The following is a 16,338-nucleotide window of genomic DNA, read 5'->3' as shown; positions in this document are numbered from 1 at the left end:
GCCTCTGAGTAGGCACCCTGAACAAAGGAAACCCTGAGATTTTACCCACTCAGTCTAACTCAGGACAGTGTGGAGCCCTCAGCTCCTGCTGTATCTATGAGTGTGCAGTGTGCAGTCACCTATATGGGCCAGAGGTGCCCTTTGTTGTGTGAAGGGTCGGCTGTTCACTGTCTTGGGCATGGGCTCCCGCACCCCAGAGCTCGAACTGCAGCTCAAACTGCAGCTGCTCGCCAAAGAACCCGCACTGAAGGAGCTCCCCCACAAAAGAAATCGTTAAAGATAGTGTAGTCCAGTCGCCCTACTATAGGCAGGGACGTGTTCAACTGGGTCAAGTTGCTTGGAGCCTGTCCAACATGACCTCGAACATTTTCACGGATGGGACATCCACGACCACTCTGGGAACCTTTCTGACTAAATAATCAGTGGTTTCCTGATTAGATCCAGCCTGGTTATTTTTTGGGTAACTGCAATCATAGGTCTTCAGGTGCAGTCATCTTGTGAGATGAATCAATGATGGTTCATCAAAGTGATGCCTCTACCTTGAAGAGCTCTGGGGTTATAGATGTACTACTTGCCATCAATGTACCCTGGGTCACTCAGATATTCCAGAGAACTCATAAATCAATTTTTTAAAAAATTCATTTTCCCACCTTTGCTATAGCTCAACTCAACTCCGCATCAAGACATGGGCAACTCCTCGTAAGGCATATGCTCCTATATTTTTCTATCATGAGTGCAGTCAGACTGCAGCAGAAAAGCTTCTCCTCTTCCAGCTTCTTCTCCCCTGATACCAAATCCTTTTCCTTCCTTGGACAGTGTGCTCTTTCCTGATTTACAGGGGCTTTGCAGACTCCCAAATACCAGTTCTGGCTGTAATATCAATACTTCTGATTTTTCTGGTACTTATATTTCAAATGAATACTCCAGTCCTGCAGTATAGCATTTTCTTGCAAAGCCAGTGGAGATACTGAAATTACTCACAGGGGAGTAGTTACAAGGGGGTCTTACCTTCCTTTTCTCTTTTTTATGCAAACTTGAGGCTGGTCTAATTTTCAAATGATCTTTCACCAATGGAAAAATAGAACTACAAAAATAATGTCTTAAAGAGTGAAAAAATATTGAGTAAAAATTGTAGACATATGCACAGGGATTCATTATTTGGAAATGCACAAGGTAACTAAAAAATGTTTTTTCTTTTTTATTGCTGAAATCCTGTTTTGATTAGACTAGGAGGGAAGCTGTGAAATGTATACAGGTATAAAGGGAGTGGCTAGCACAAACAAAGATGCAGGGCCACCAAATGAACTAAGGCTTGTTTGGCTTGAACATGATTAATTGCTTTTTCTCATCAGAATGGAATTCCTTTAACTCAGTGTGCAAGTCTGTGAAGCACAGCTGAAGATAAAATAATCCACTGCCCTGTTCCTTGTAGTCAGTGGAAATGAGGAATCACTTTCAGAATGTGATCCATCTCACCTATTTTGGCTGCCTGTTTTGGATGAGATACTTTCAAAGTGCTTGTCCCTCTCCTTGGACTTTAAAACCAACCTGAGTGAGCAGCTCTGATCCAGCTCTCTGTAGGTTGTTCAGATGGCTCCTACGGCAGGTATCCTACTGCAAACTGATGTCCTGTTTTATGGCCTTCTACTAGGAAAAGCACTACTTGCAATTTCCTAGATAAATTTATTTTAACTGACTGATTTGGCAGCATCAGAGAATGAAATATAATTACTGCTCAGAAATATATATCTAATTTTATGAACATTTTTTAAAAATTGCTCCCTAATTTTTTTCCAAAGTTTAAAAATCCTATTCATAGATTAAGTACCATATTATATTCTTCAACTATTAAGGGTTTTTTTAAGATGGAATCTCTACATTTTCTATGGAAATAATTAGGGGGTAGGGGGGAAGAGTTATGTATATTGAACACTCTCAGTAAGTAGTTTTCTCTCAGAACTTTTAAAATAGCTGCATAGTACTTGGAATACTACTTTTACGTGGTAAACTGCAAAGTAAAGAAAATATCAAATGAAATTCCATACACAGAAATAAATTATGATAATCCTACATCCAGTCAGTAAGACAGGACTTTATCCCCAGCTCACAATGGAGCACTTCCACTGGCAATAATATACCTCTAATGTGAAATTGCATCATCATAGTAGACTCCTTAATCTCCTCCCCATTATTAAATGACTCTCAAATTTTACTTGTGACCCCCAAATTTTACTTAGCAACCTTTTGCTGAAAATAATGAATACAATTGTTTCTTTCTGACTTTTCAATACAAAAATTTTCTATATGTTTCATTAGGTTTGAGAAGCTTTTTGAATTAAATTACTAATTAATTAAGCTTAGACTAATGCAAGCTAGAATAAGAAAAAAAAATCATTTCACCTGGTAAACTGAAGTAAAAGAAAGATGTTATGGAAAGATAGGATTTGTGGTCAGGATCCTTTTTTAGAGGCTCACATATGTAGTGATGCTCACTAACCTATAAGTGGTCTGGCCTATATTCTCAGTAGGTTTGTTCTCATCTTTACTGTATATTTCTTGGAATTCAGAGAAAATCTGGAAATGGATAAATGGATAATCCTTGTCAGCTACCTAGGAAGAGATAAAGATTCAGACACAGATATTATTGTACCAGTTATAGCCCCACACAGCCCTCAGTGGACTCATTTTAGCTGAGAGCTTATTTCAAATAAGTAAAGAGACTAAAAAAAATTACTTGGTTAAATGGAAATATTTAAATTATTTTTCATTCTGCTTTCATCAATCAGAAGTAGTCTCTTACTAAAAATATTCCTACTGGGAAATAAATGGGGTTTGGCTATTGTTCGTAAATACACTGCAATAAAAGTAAGGAAATTATATATTCAAGTCATTCGTAGATGATCATAGAATCCCCGAATTGATGACAAATCTAAAGAGTGGAAATTGCCCAGAAGGGCAATACATCTATGAGTATCCCAAATAACATGTACAACAACTTTCAATGATACACTAAACTTACTGTTTTATTAGTCATTGTTGTTTTATATCAGAATTTTGTAACACTTCAGTTACTACTTAAGTGTCTGCATTTCTGTGAATTTTTCTTGCTGATTTTCACAGTTGTTGATTTTATTTTTTTTACAGGGGTGGGGGACAGTTTATAATAGGTCCTATAAAAATCTCAGTACAGAAGTAAAGTGTATGTCTACACTCTGCCAGATTAGCACAACAGCATATTTTAAACTGGAGTTACTGGGAACATCTATAAAATTGTGGGTGTACTATTTGCTCTACTTCAGGTAAAATCTGAAAGGGTATAAAAGTGTGACTTTTTGTTTATTAGATTTAGATCAATTTAAGGGTGATTTTACCCTATTAAGGGTGCCAAGGCAGAGGTCAGTTGTCTTTTGGTTCATCAGAAATAAGGAAAAGCGTGACCTGTCAGGTAGCTAAAATGAAGCTGCAAGGACTAGGGGAAAGAGCTACTTTGCATGATCTCAGGCTGTGAGTAGTGTCTCTCCTCTTCACAGTCCTTGCTGAAGAGAACTCCTGGATACTGACAGTCCCAACATCTGTAAAATGTTAGATGCTGCACAGCTTCAAAAAGGGGAACATCAGTAATTCAAATCTCTCAGCTACTAACTGAGGCTGGGAAGGTTGTTTCACCATGCTTTCCTTATAATTTTAAAAATATTTTTACTCACACAAATCTTGTAAGGTCTTGAGTGAATGATGCTCCAAGTCTTACAGTTTTAGAAAATAAACTATTTGCCTTATTACTTCTAGTCACCTTGAAGCCAGGACTGCACTTTCTGTGGAAGCACAGGGCATATTTTCACAGAGTTTCACAGGTGGACACCTTAATCCCATGTGTTGTCAGTACCATGGGTTTAGCAAGTAAGCCCTGAGGCATTTGTTCCATGACGGCTGATACATCCTAATGGCTTGTCTCATCATCTCCCATCTGGTAAATATTTTCTTGGCTAGTTGAGACAGCATGTGGTTTACTTTTGCACATGTTCCTTGTTCTTTTTATATCAATAATGACAGAGTGTCATAATAATAGAAATAAAAAATAACAGCAATTTGCCCCAAACTGAGAGCACTGATCTCTTTACTAATAGACAGTATTGGCTTAATTTGCCTAAGACTTTTTATGGTTTGGTCATGCTGACAGTGGTGGTGATTTTCCAGATGCAAAGGATTGGGAAGTCTTGGACAGCATTGTCATTTCCTGCAGATTTTACTAGGAAATTTACAGAGCTGGCATCATGAAACAACCCAGGTCTCACAGTCACATGAAAATCTAATCTTCCATTTTAAAAACTAGTTTCAGCTGAAGGAAACATGCAGCACCTTTTAGGGAATGATATAACTGATGTTAAGTTGGCTCCACAATGTTTCTTCTTCCCTTTCATTTTTGTTACAATAGAAATCAAAATAACCTGCCTGTATTTATTACTGTTATTTTTGTCTCCTTCACCACCCTACACAGATTCACTCTAGTCACTGAATTGGCTCATCCATGTTAGTTCCACATCCCAAGCTTGGCACTGGGCAGTGATTTTGTTTCTGACATCTCTTAAAAAAAAAAAAAAAAGCAACCAATAAACAAAAGGTCCCAACCAATAACCCCAAATAACCCCATAAAATCTATTTTATTTTAAAAAATTTTGCTCAAAATATTGAAATTTTTTTTTTCAGATTTTTTGAAAGTCTTGATCTCACTTCACCTTGAGTCACTAGGAGAAAATAAAAGTACAAAAGAACAACTTTTTTAAAAATGTGAGTGATGAACTGAAAAAAAAAAATTAAAATTTAATGTTCATCTTGCTAAATGAATTTCCCATAGATTTTTATTAGCTTGTACCTCTCACTCCAGAGGAAGAGACAAGGAATCCTGAAGAAATATAGCTAATTTTGCATCTCTTAAACTATAAAGCATGATGACTCCTATTTTCAGTAAGTTTTGAAGGCAGAATTGCATCTGGTTAGCATTTTTTCTCTTCAGTCTTGGAAATATAAATAAAAAATAACAAACTGCTCGGCTAAACCCTCGAATGCCAAGCAAGGATGGCATTTGTAAATACTACAAAGCTTTATTTACAATACTAATGAGGCATCAATGACTAATAGCTCAAGGAAACTTATTTAAGAATCAGTTCACAGCTGGTAATGAATGATTATAACAAAAAGGAATTATGAACACTGAAATCAAAATTTAGTAGAAATCTTCTTACATTCATGTTTTACAAACTGCTCAAGAAGTACTGTTTTTAATTCTTTTTTTTTTTTAGTGTGAGAGCTTGAAGACTGCTTTTTCGTTTTGTTTTGGCTTTGGGTTTTTTTTGCACTTGGTTTCTTGGGCATCCAGATTCATCTAAACCAAAAATTAGTCCTTGATTTGGTATTAAATACAGCACAAAAGAATCATATCATGAAACGTCACTTGTGAGAAGAGAAACATAGTGCAAGAGGAATAGATTTTACTTTTTTTTTTTCAGGTTTAAAAAGTTGAAATTCATCTCATAATTATAAAAAAATTCTTCCTCATCTGCTCATAGTCAGTTCCTTCCCTTTATATTTGCAATTGCTTTTCAATAAGTCATGCTAACATAATCATGTCCAGTAAATAACAGCTAAAAGGAGGCATGCATAATGAACTTCCAATCTCATAGTAGCTCAAGCAGAAATGTTTTTAGTCAAGATATTTAAATAAGTTGGGAGGAGATAAACTGGAGATAAAATTGACATTTTCAATAAAATCTTTCCAGATCCAATTTGCTATTTCTTAAACAGTTGAGATAGTCTCTTCTTTTACTCTCTTCCTGCTATTTCTTTCACCATTATTGCTACAAAATAATACTTGATATGTGAGAAATAAACTATTTTCTTCTGTGCTTGAAAAGAAAGGCTGAGAATGATGCCAGAAGAACATCTATGGAAATGAATACCTTATTAATCCACATAGCAGATGCAGACAGGCTGAAATAGGAAGCGTAATTCAGCTCTTGTAATGTACCTTTCAAGGGATTAATACAAAATAACTCAAAACCCCCCAAAAACATAATATACCAAACCAAAAACCTCCAAGAACATCTTGTCCAGACTTTTGTTGTGGGGTTTTTTTTGTTTGTTTGTTTTATTTTTCTTTTTTGTTTTGAAGCTACTTTGACTGGTTCGACAATAAACCTGAGTGGAATTCTTCAGAGCAACCAGTCTTAGTTGATATTCTATTTCAAACACATTAAAACTATTATAATTCTACCTTTTAAGGAGTCAAGCTGTGAGCAATATAATTTTCCAAATGGGAAAGAGGGGTGTGCAATGGTTATGGGCAATCTGTTCTCGTAAGTTCTATAATCAGCCAAGATGATGAGCTATGGCCTTCATCATTATAAGAGAGAATCAGATTTACCTCTGCAAAAAGAAATGGCAACACTTAGCATTTATATAGCCTTTTATCTCTTAAAGCTCTTTAGAAATATTAACTAATTACAGACAGAGAGGCAGAACTTTGAAGCTTACTGAAGAAACTACCACAACCTAAAATTCTGTGAAGGGAAAAAATTCCTACAGGGAAAAGAGTCCTGGAAATGCAACTCATTTATACTTAGAAAATTGCTGGAAGAGAAAAAAAAAAGAAAACTCTATTTAAATGACATTAAAATCAATCCTGTTACAATAGTGTTTAATATTTTCAATTGCACTATAATTATTTCCAAAGACAAACTTTGGCTGTATAGTTATCAAAAGTAACACCTGACATGGGTAGCTTTACTGTAATTTGATTTGGTCACTTGAGATGTTTTTTCCCCAAGTCTGTGTTGCATTATTTATGTGTGAGCCATTTCGTTTGGTGAAGAGCTACAGCTTAACTAGTAGAGCTTAAAGGCATAACTGGTCTTTTAAATCATTGGTGTGGTTGAATATGCTAGGTTGGACAATCCTTCCAAGCAGAAGTATTAAAGACAGAAGTAAAAGTGTTAGGGTAATAGCATGATAAAAATTTGCAAGATTTTTAAGGTATTTCTGCTATTCTCCAGATGACAAGTGGCATCTATTAGAAATTTTTGAAACAATCATGTGGAAATGTCTTTTACAAGGAAATTCTTGGGTTGGAACCAAATTTGTTGTGATTGTTCTTTCTTTTACATGTAGGTAGATTTATATTTCTTATCAGGTCTTTTATTCAGTAATATGTCCTATCTGCCTGCTAAGGGATTGTAATGAGGCAGCTGTCATTTCTCTTCTGTTTGTACAGTGGAGTGATATAAATCTTTTATTTTTTTAATTATTTATACCCTTATGCCTGCTTGAATGCAGGCCAAAGAAATACTGCTCAGATTTTTACTTCCTCCTTAACTCTCCCACTACAGTACTATCATATTTATATTAAAAATCTGTCTATGTGTAAATGAAAAAAAAATTCTATGTGTTGGTTAAGTAGACTTTTTAATCCTAGTTTTCTTCCTAGAGCTTTGGCTGGCTGGAAATTTTGTACTAGAAGTAGGTTCTTCAAGGTTTTTTACTAGATTCTGTAGGTACTTCATGCTTAAATCCAGTATTGCTCAAGTTCACGTGGCTGGAAATTGCAGTATTTATGGCTTAGGTCAGGCTAGCATCCAGTAGAAGGAAGTAATTTTGTAACCTGACAGATGTCTTAATCATATATGTTGCTGTATGAGAGAGCAGCATCTGTATCCCGAAACATTTCCAAGACATTAATTCATTGCAAGCCTGTTTCTTCAGCCAAAATAAACTATTATTTTTTGGAATTATCCTTTGCTTGTCACATTAATCTCTCACTTAGATACACCCAAATACTCTTTGCTTATGAATCAATCTCGTTGTAGCACTACTTCATCTTGTCAATGATGGTGGGGTTGCATCTGGCAGAAGACTGGGAGTCACTTTGCCTTATATGTGTCCTTCTGATATGTTTGCCCATGCATCCAAGGAGACATTTGGCTCATTTTCATAAAGCCAGTGAAGGTCTAGCTAACCTTAGATACTGCAAGAAAGAAACTTACTAAACTTTAACATCAGCAGAAGCAACCATGCAGAAGTTAAACAAATCCCAGTGTACAATCTGTTCACCTCTTTTCTCTGAATCAAGAAAAAAAAGGCCAATCATCAAAACCATAATGTGTAAATGATAAAATGTCAATGTAATTGCTATCCAGATAAAAGGAAGGAAAGGTCTTGGGAAATAATTTTTTTCTCCTTTTACTCTATTTCTTAGATACAAGGTCCGGGCAAGAAGCTATGTGAATTTTTGGATATTAGATACTGACAGAGTTTCTGAACATGTTGCAGATGTTGCTAGTTCATATGTTCTCAAAGATATTCATGAAATGAAACTCCCTTTCATGCACTTTAAGTTCTATTTCCATAAAGAATTATGAAAATAATTCTATTAGAAAACAGATTGTATCTCTCTGTAAATGGAAAATAAAAAATTGTGAACAATGGAAAAAAAAAGCTCTTTAAACTTACAGATGGGTTACCTTACTGCAGGCCTATAGTTTTCTTTTGTATCGTATAAATCTTTCTCAAAAATTACTCCTTTACAGAAAATGAAGTTGTTTTGTTTTGTTTCGTTTTGTTTATCTCAGAAATGTTTAAATTTATCTTCAAGCCATTAACACATTTGCTCACAGTTGAATCTACACCAAAGAAACACAATATAAGGATATGGAACAGCTGCACTAGGCTTTATTTGGTCTTGATTTTGTAATTGCAGTGGTCAAAAGTGCTACTGGAAACCAAAAAAATACTGAATTGGACTGCAAGTTGCAGGAATTATCCCAGCATGAAGCCTGACAGATGCTTCATCTCTTGGTCAGAAACAGATCTATGGTCTTCAGTGTGACAAACACTATGTTTTGGCACCATGTAGTGCTGCTATTCCCATACTCTCAACAGCAAGCTGCACTGGCAGAGAGCTACAATGTGTTTTATTGTGCATTTTTACCACTGCTCTTTATGCTAAAACACTTTATATATTGCATGAAATATTTATCCATTGTAAAAATTTGGGAAAAAATACTTTAAAACTGAAATAATTGGCCAAACCCCAAATTTATCTCACAATTTTCCAGTTTGAACACAAAAGGGCAAAATAATATATTCTCAGTGTAAAATTTTCTTGACTCAGAAAAACACAGAAAATTTATGTGTGCAGAAAAATGAGGAAAAAGTGGTTATTTTCATTAATTCCATGATGCCATGAATATCATTAATTAAATGGTACAACTTTTCAACTCTAAGTAGCTGCTAATTAGTGGTTTCCAGTTTCTGGCAAAGCTCAAAGCCATTTCTCTTTATCTAATCTACTTGTATGATATAAGACAGGGAAAAGAGTAAAAATCAGAAGGCAGTATGAGAAGGAACAAGATATGCCATACAGACGACTTTCCCAATCCGATTTAACAACTTCTGTCATAATGTTAATCAGGCCATGTTAGTGCCACTGAAGATAATATCCTTGGGGGTGTTGAGTGTAGAATCCTCCTCCTTTTTCCAGTTTGCTCTTTGCACAGCCTTACTTTGACTTTGCTGAACACAAAACCACAGAGCTAATCATCTGTAAAATACTTAAAATGCACTGTTATGTAGTTAGTGCCAGCTCTCCCAGGACTCAAACCTGGTTTCACTGAAGTTGTGTGCTCTCTAATCTACGATGACAGAGGACTTTTGGCATGATCCTGTATGACTCAACTCAGTGGGAGTTTCAGCACTGATTTAAATGAATTGGATCCATGACAGCAAGTTAAAAGCTCACTTCAGTACACCTTTGCCTCTTTTTGGTTAGGAAACAATGCAATTAAAAACTGTTCCTCCTTTTTTGAGGGTAGTTGTCCTGATTTAGTGTGGGTATGTACACAACAGTACTGACATAAAAAAAGAAACTCTCATGAGTTCATGTCACATTATATTGAGTGTTAAATAAACACATTAAAAATAAACAAAACCAAACCCACACACCTAGTGCCTGTCTTCAGATTTTCATAGGATTTCCTCTCATGTTGTACATTCTATTGTTGCAATGTCTCCAGCATGTTACTGATGTTAGAGATTGAGGGTATAGACACCTATGAGAGTTCTCAACCTACAAATGCGTATATTTAATTTTCTTTTCCACTGGTGTTAGGAGCAAAGCTTATCATGATTTCAACAAAGAAAACCTACAGAAAAAGCTGTCAGGAAAATCAATTTAAATTGCCCAAGTCTGTACAGACTACAATGCACAGAAAAGGAAAGAAAAATTTAGAAAAATAAAGAAGCCTTAGTCTGGCCTTTTGTATCTGTTTGGTAATGCTGCTATCCAGGTACCATATTCTTCGCACAGTTTCAAAAACGTACTGATTATTGGGAAGAGTGGAATTTTACAGAAATAACACAATCTAACCCTGTCATGTGGGTATGCTGCTGCAATTATCTGTTTCCAAACCATATACTTCACTGAACAACTTCTGTAAAGATTTAACGACTCTTTCTGTTCCTATCCAATTTTTCTTCTTCCTTATGTTTTGTCATGTCATGCTATGTTCTGTTATGTCCTGTTACGTTGCTATGTTATATTATTTTCTACGCCTGTAGCCCTTAAGGGATGTATAATGAGAATAGCAGCACAAATGAGAAAGCAGAAAATACAAAGCACTAGGCGTAGATTTAGACAAAGTGACAGCTGCCATTAGAGATAAGGTAATTCTTCTAAAAGGCTCCAGCAGAGATTTAAAAACTAGCCCACACTGCCAAGCTGCCAAAGAAAAAAAAGAGCTTTTTTCCAGGTATTTGTCTACTTTTTTTTTTTTGTCTTTTTTTTTTTTTTTTGTGGTGTTTTTGGTGGGATGACTGGTGAAATTCACAAAGAATTTATCCTCATCTTTCATTTGCACTTTCCTATAAATAGCTAGGGGAGGGAGGAAACAAAAAAATCCTCTTTTACTTTAAGGAATATAGTTTTTTTATTCCTATAGATCCTCCAAGCCCAACATGCTCGTGCCTTTTCTTGTCACACTCCAAAGAAAAAGAAATCACAAGGAAGAAATGTGCCCAAACATGGTGGACTTGAAAATGCACATTCAGCCTTTTGTGAATATCAGTAACAAAATGACTGAGTCACTCAAGCTCCACCTAAACATAAAGAAATGTTAAAGTAAGCTAGGAATGGGGAGAACTTAGGAAAGACTTCATCAAAATTTCAGCAATCAAACAACAGGCTGAACCCAGCTTCTCCCCTGGGGACACCTATTGGATAAGAACCACACTCTGCTGGTAGTGAATAATTTCACTGGGGATTAGAGCTTGTCTGTGCATTGCTTTGAATATATTTTTGCAGTGACATATTATCACTGACAATTCTTGAACTTTCTTTTATATTAATAAAGAGCATTATTCCATAAACTGTTGGTGTGTGTCCTGCACAGGTGCTAGCCATTGCTGGTAGCAGGTAACATACTCGAAAAAAGTGGAGAGACCACAGAGGGGTCACAAAGTGGGGAGAGCCACTGAGAGGTCCCCCTTTATGCTGTTGTTCTGTGTCCCTGAACGAGTCTGTCAAGCCACCTCTGATCCAGAGGACTGTTCAGTTAAGGGTCCCCATAATGGGATGCTGATGGGTTGATGGCACACAAGGGTCTCATCCTTCCTGTGGGCTGACAGACTATCAAGGACTAGGGGTTTGAGGAAATCTCCCTTTTTCACAACACATCCTTAACACATGGATTAATAACCTAGAACTATAAGCTGCAGGAGATAAATACAAAGAAAAAACCAAACTGATTAAGTAAATCAGAGCTGATCTACCTATCAGTGTAATTGGCAAGGATTTTCACTTGAAAGGTAGAAAGTTAAAGCAGCCACCTTATAAAACCAAATTACCTTGGAATAATAATTACTATGAATGCTTCCAACTAAATGAAACCCAGCTTTGATCCGATTTGAATGCTGTGAAGTTTGATAGGAAGGAGCAATTAATACACACTCTAAGGGGCAAACTCGAGGCAACGAAGATGACTGTGCTGCCTGGAATCCTCTTAATTTTAAATCCCTATATATTATTACCTCATAAAGCTCTTGGTTTTGTTTTGTTGGTTCTTTTTTCCTATGATTTTCAAGTATTCAGACATTTTAGTATTATCTTAGCTTTTATTTGTGGTCTAGTATACTTTTGAAAATGATGTTCATGTGCTTCATCTCCCCATCACAGATGAGCACCACAACTGCAAAATTAACGTGCTTTTTGGTTTTTTTTTGTCATTTTTTAAAATAGAGACTTGACTTACAAGAAATGTGTGTGCGTGTGACCATATGGTATCTCATCCACAGAAAAAACTAACCTGGAGTTCTCCCCAGATGTAAATTTTGACCCATTAGACAAATAAGCACATCCTTCGCATATTCCATGAAGTGTTGGCCAAGGCAGATATCACATACATCTATATCCACCCACACACTGGGATAGGTGACTTAAAAACAATTGTAAAAGGTCATTTTTTGGTGATGTAAACAAAAAAAAAACCCCAAAATTCAAGGAAACTGAGCTCTTAACTGAAGAGACCAATTGAGTACTATTGCACTTCAGCAAATCAGCCACTCTACTGCAGTCACTGGAGTAGTTTTCAAGTGGGCAAACACCCGGCTGGCACATTTGGAAGGCAAATTTAACCACATATAGCTTAAAACGCTCTAAATCCAAGAAAACCCCAAGCATTTTCCTTTATTTTCTTTTTTTTTTGGCTGAGTATATTCCTGAAACACCTATATGCCTACTTTTGTCTAATGATTCATCGAATGTGAGAGTCAACATACAAGTTGTGCTTAAAAGAATTTCATACAAAAATATAACCATATTAACATATGTATTATGTATATGACATAAATATTCTATATTACATAATATAGATACAAATATATGTATGTATACATGATTTAATCTGATTCTTAAAATCACAGCTCTAAATCATGCATTTGGTGATAGGACAGCCTCTTTTTTCAAACTTTATAGAAATTTAGAAGATAGAAAAAGCTGCTATGAGCAATATCATGGGCAATATCATCTGCTGAGACACATGATTAGACATCTGACAGACTTGAACTGGAATAGTATCACCAGGCAACCAAACCTATTAACCTTTTTTCCAGCAGCTGGCTAAATCTAAAAAGCTCAGCAGTATCAATTTATACGTTTGTACAGTCCTCAATGAAATGGAAGTAGTGTGATTCAAAAGGAAAATCATGTGCTGATCTACAACAGAATATTAATAGCCAAGCTTGGGAAAAAATTGTACAGAAATCCCAGCATGAATCTCCTGACCTAGGAATTTGAAGACAATTAAGACAAAAATAGTATTTACATATAGTTGGACATCCTCTCAGATGATGTGAGTGTGTATAGACGATAGTAGTATGACAAAGGAAGAATGGATTTAACCAGATGTTTCAGGAATGGAAACACAAAATAGCTAAGAAACTAAGCCAGTGTCACTATATATAAAAAATATGGAGTTAAGAAGTTCTAGACCATTAAATTTAATGACACAGGAGTAAGCATTTTTTAAAGGCATTTTACATACTGCAATTGCATAACTATACTCAAGGAAAAGGGTGACTCGTGTTAAAGGACAAAACCTGGCCCAAAAATTTTTATATTATCCTTGCACCACACCACATGTGCAAAGGGAAATACCAGTGAAATGAATGGAAAATCACATGTAGAGTACTCTACAAAACTGTAAAGTAGTTTAATACTAAGTTGCTTGTTTTTTTTCATACAATTAACTGCTGAAAAGAGACAAACCTATAAATAGTTTTGCTTTCCTTCTTTGTCCAACTTTTCCTTTTCCTTTCCCTTTCCCTTCTTCATTAGTTGCATACCCCTCTGAAAATAATTTGTAAAGTTGAATAAATTCAGCAAATAGAAAACAATAGCCTTACTCACAATGTCACTCAAATTACTCATGCTTCTGGTATTTTTCAACAGATTTTTTCTGTCTTTTTTTCTTCTTTTTTTTTTATATGACAGGTGATTATCAGTTCTTATTCTCAGTATGGATGACCTCAAATATATAGAAAAGACCTACGAAATCAGTTTTTGAAGTCTGAAGAGCAAGAGACCCGCATGTGGCACTCACATTTGCAGATATCTGAATAGAGAAATTAATATTTTTCAGAATGTGAGCATGCTGACAGGCAAAGCTGAGCAGCAAGTATGTTTACCTCTGAGCTCTGAGTGAGAACTCTCTTCCTTTCCACCCCAGTGCCCTGACACAAGCCCATTTTTTTTTTTTACTCTTGAGCAGCTATAAGTACAGCAGCAAAATACTATTGTTTAACTCTGCAATCTGTGTCATCTAGAAGACAGAAACACTGTAAAGGGTTGATCTGAGACTTAGTTCCTTCAGAAAGAAAAACCTGGGGAAAAGATTCAGGACAAAATGATAGCTTGGGGAAAATAAATTCCCTTCCTGCTGTCTTACTGCTTGCAGGGAAATAACGAGAGGTACTTGCTCCTGTTGCAGCATGTCTGTTGCATGTTAACATGTCACTAGCACTGCAGTTTGTTCAGGCTGGAAAGAGAAGGCTTTGGGGACACCTCCGAGCAGACTGCCAGTACCTAAAGGGGACCTAAATGATAGCTTGAGAGGGGCTTTTCACAAGGAAATGTGGTGATAACACAAGGAATGGCTGTAAGCTGAAGGAGAATAGGTTTACATTAGACATTAGGAAGAAATTCTTTCCTGTGAGAGTGGTGAGACTCTGGCACAGGATGCCCATAGAAGCTGTGGCTGCCCCATCCCTGAAAGTGTTTGAGGCCTTGTTAGAAGAGGGTTGGAGCAGCCTGGACTAGTGGAAGCTGTCCCTACCCATGGCAGGGCGATTGGAACTACATGGTCTTTGAAGTCCATTCCAAACCAAGTCATTCTGCCACTCTCCAGTTCTAAGAAGTGCAGAGACCACAGAGCTGCTCTGTGTTGTGCAGCTGGTGAAATCCTACTCTGTCTTGCCATTAGTGTCCTTCAGTAGCACTGTGTACACCAAGCCTCTGTCGCATCCCCGTTCACTATGGACAGCAACGCAGTTATGCTGACAGGTTAAAGGTGCAGAGATGCTCTGCCCCTTCCAGTGCTTCAAGAACATTTGCATTAAAACAGCAGTGTGGTTCACTACTGAAGCTGTCCTAGGTTGCAAAATCTGTTATATTACATATTCATGATACAGATCTGTACGTTTACACACAATGACAAGAAGAAAACTAAGTATGAATTTAAGGTGTAAACATTATGTAATGTGTAAACATTGGACTTAGATTAGCAATATCTTGGCAACTTATACTGATGTTTATTGCTTTGTGTGAAAATTGGCTATCACATTTTACTTCTCCTCTCTACTTTCAGTGTTGAATATTTACAATATATGTAACAAGCAGCTTAGATATACATGTTCACATTTGCTCTAATAACTCCCATAAGTGACCTTGTACAGGTGATGTGTATGAGGTCCTACAGCAAATCAAAACCAATATCAGATGTCAGGTGTTTTCTGTCACTGTTCCCACATCTAATCCAGTAGATCACTGTGACCTTAGACAAGTCATTTAATCTCTGTTTCTATTTCATGTTCACATGTTAATGGACCTGAATGAAACTGCAGTGAAACAGAAAATAGTTTGCTATTATTCTGAAATATTCCTGCATTTAAAACATTTAACATAATGATGCCATAAAAGAACTGATGTAGTACTGCTGCAAAGCTGGAACACAGATTTTTGTGATCACATTGCCTATAGTACATGATACCTTGAGGGTGCTTCCTGTTTATGAGGTGATAACCATTTCCTAAGCCATATAACTTTCAGGTTTATTATGCAAGGACACAAATATTCCAGCCTTAACAGCAAGAGCTCTTAAGGCATTACATAAAAAATTGGTTCTTATTTTCATAATCAATCATACCCTTCTTGATTCCAGCATCACTGCAACAGACACTGTGTCCCTATTGTTCAGAGAAGTTAAGCAACACAGACAGAAAAAGACAGATTTTATTTTGCATTTGATCTAAGAGGTCCATGGAACAAGATGCATAATGCTACAGCATGTGCAGCATACAAGGTTTGCTGGCAAAAGAAAACCTGTGAATAAAGCCATATATTATTGAATACAGGCACACTCTAATCCTGAAATAAAAAAATCTGATCCTTTAATGGTGTGAGGGATTTTTGCAAAAAACCAACTTTTATGTAGACTAAGTAGATAGGACTGATCACAAATTTCCCCTTCAAATTTGAGTATAATTTATGGTATGATGAATCAAAGTTAAATTTAATGTTTA

The sequence above is a fragment of the Molothrus ater genome, chromosome 2 (assembly GCF_012460135.2).
Source record: "Molothrus ater isolate BHLD 08-10-18 breed brown headed cowbird chromosome 2, BPBGC_Mater_1.1, whole genome shotgun sequence".
Taxonomy (NCBI): Eukaryota; Metazoa; Chordata; class Aves; order Passeriformes; family Icteridae; genus Molothrus; species Molothrus ater.
The sequence above is the reverse complement of the archived record's forward strand: the minus strand, read 5'-3'. Positions refer to the sequence as shown.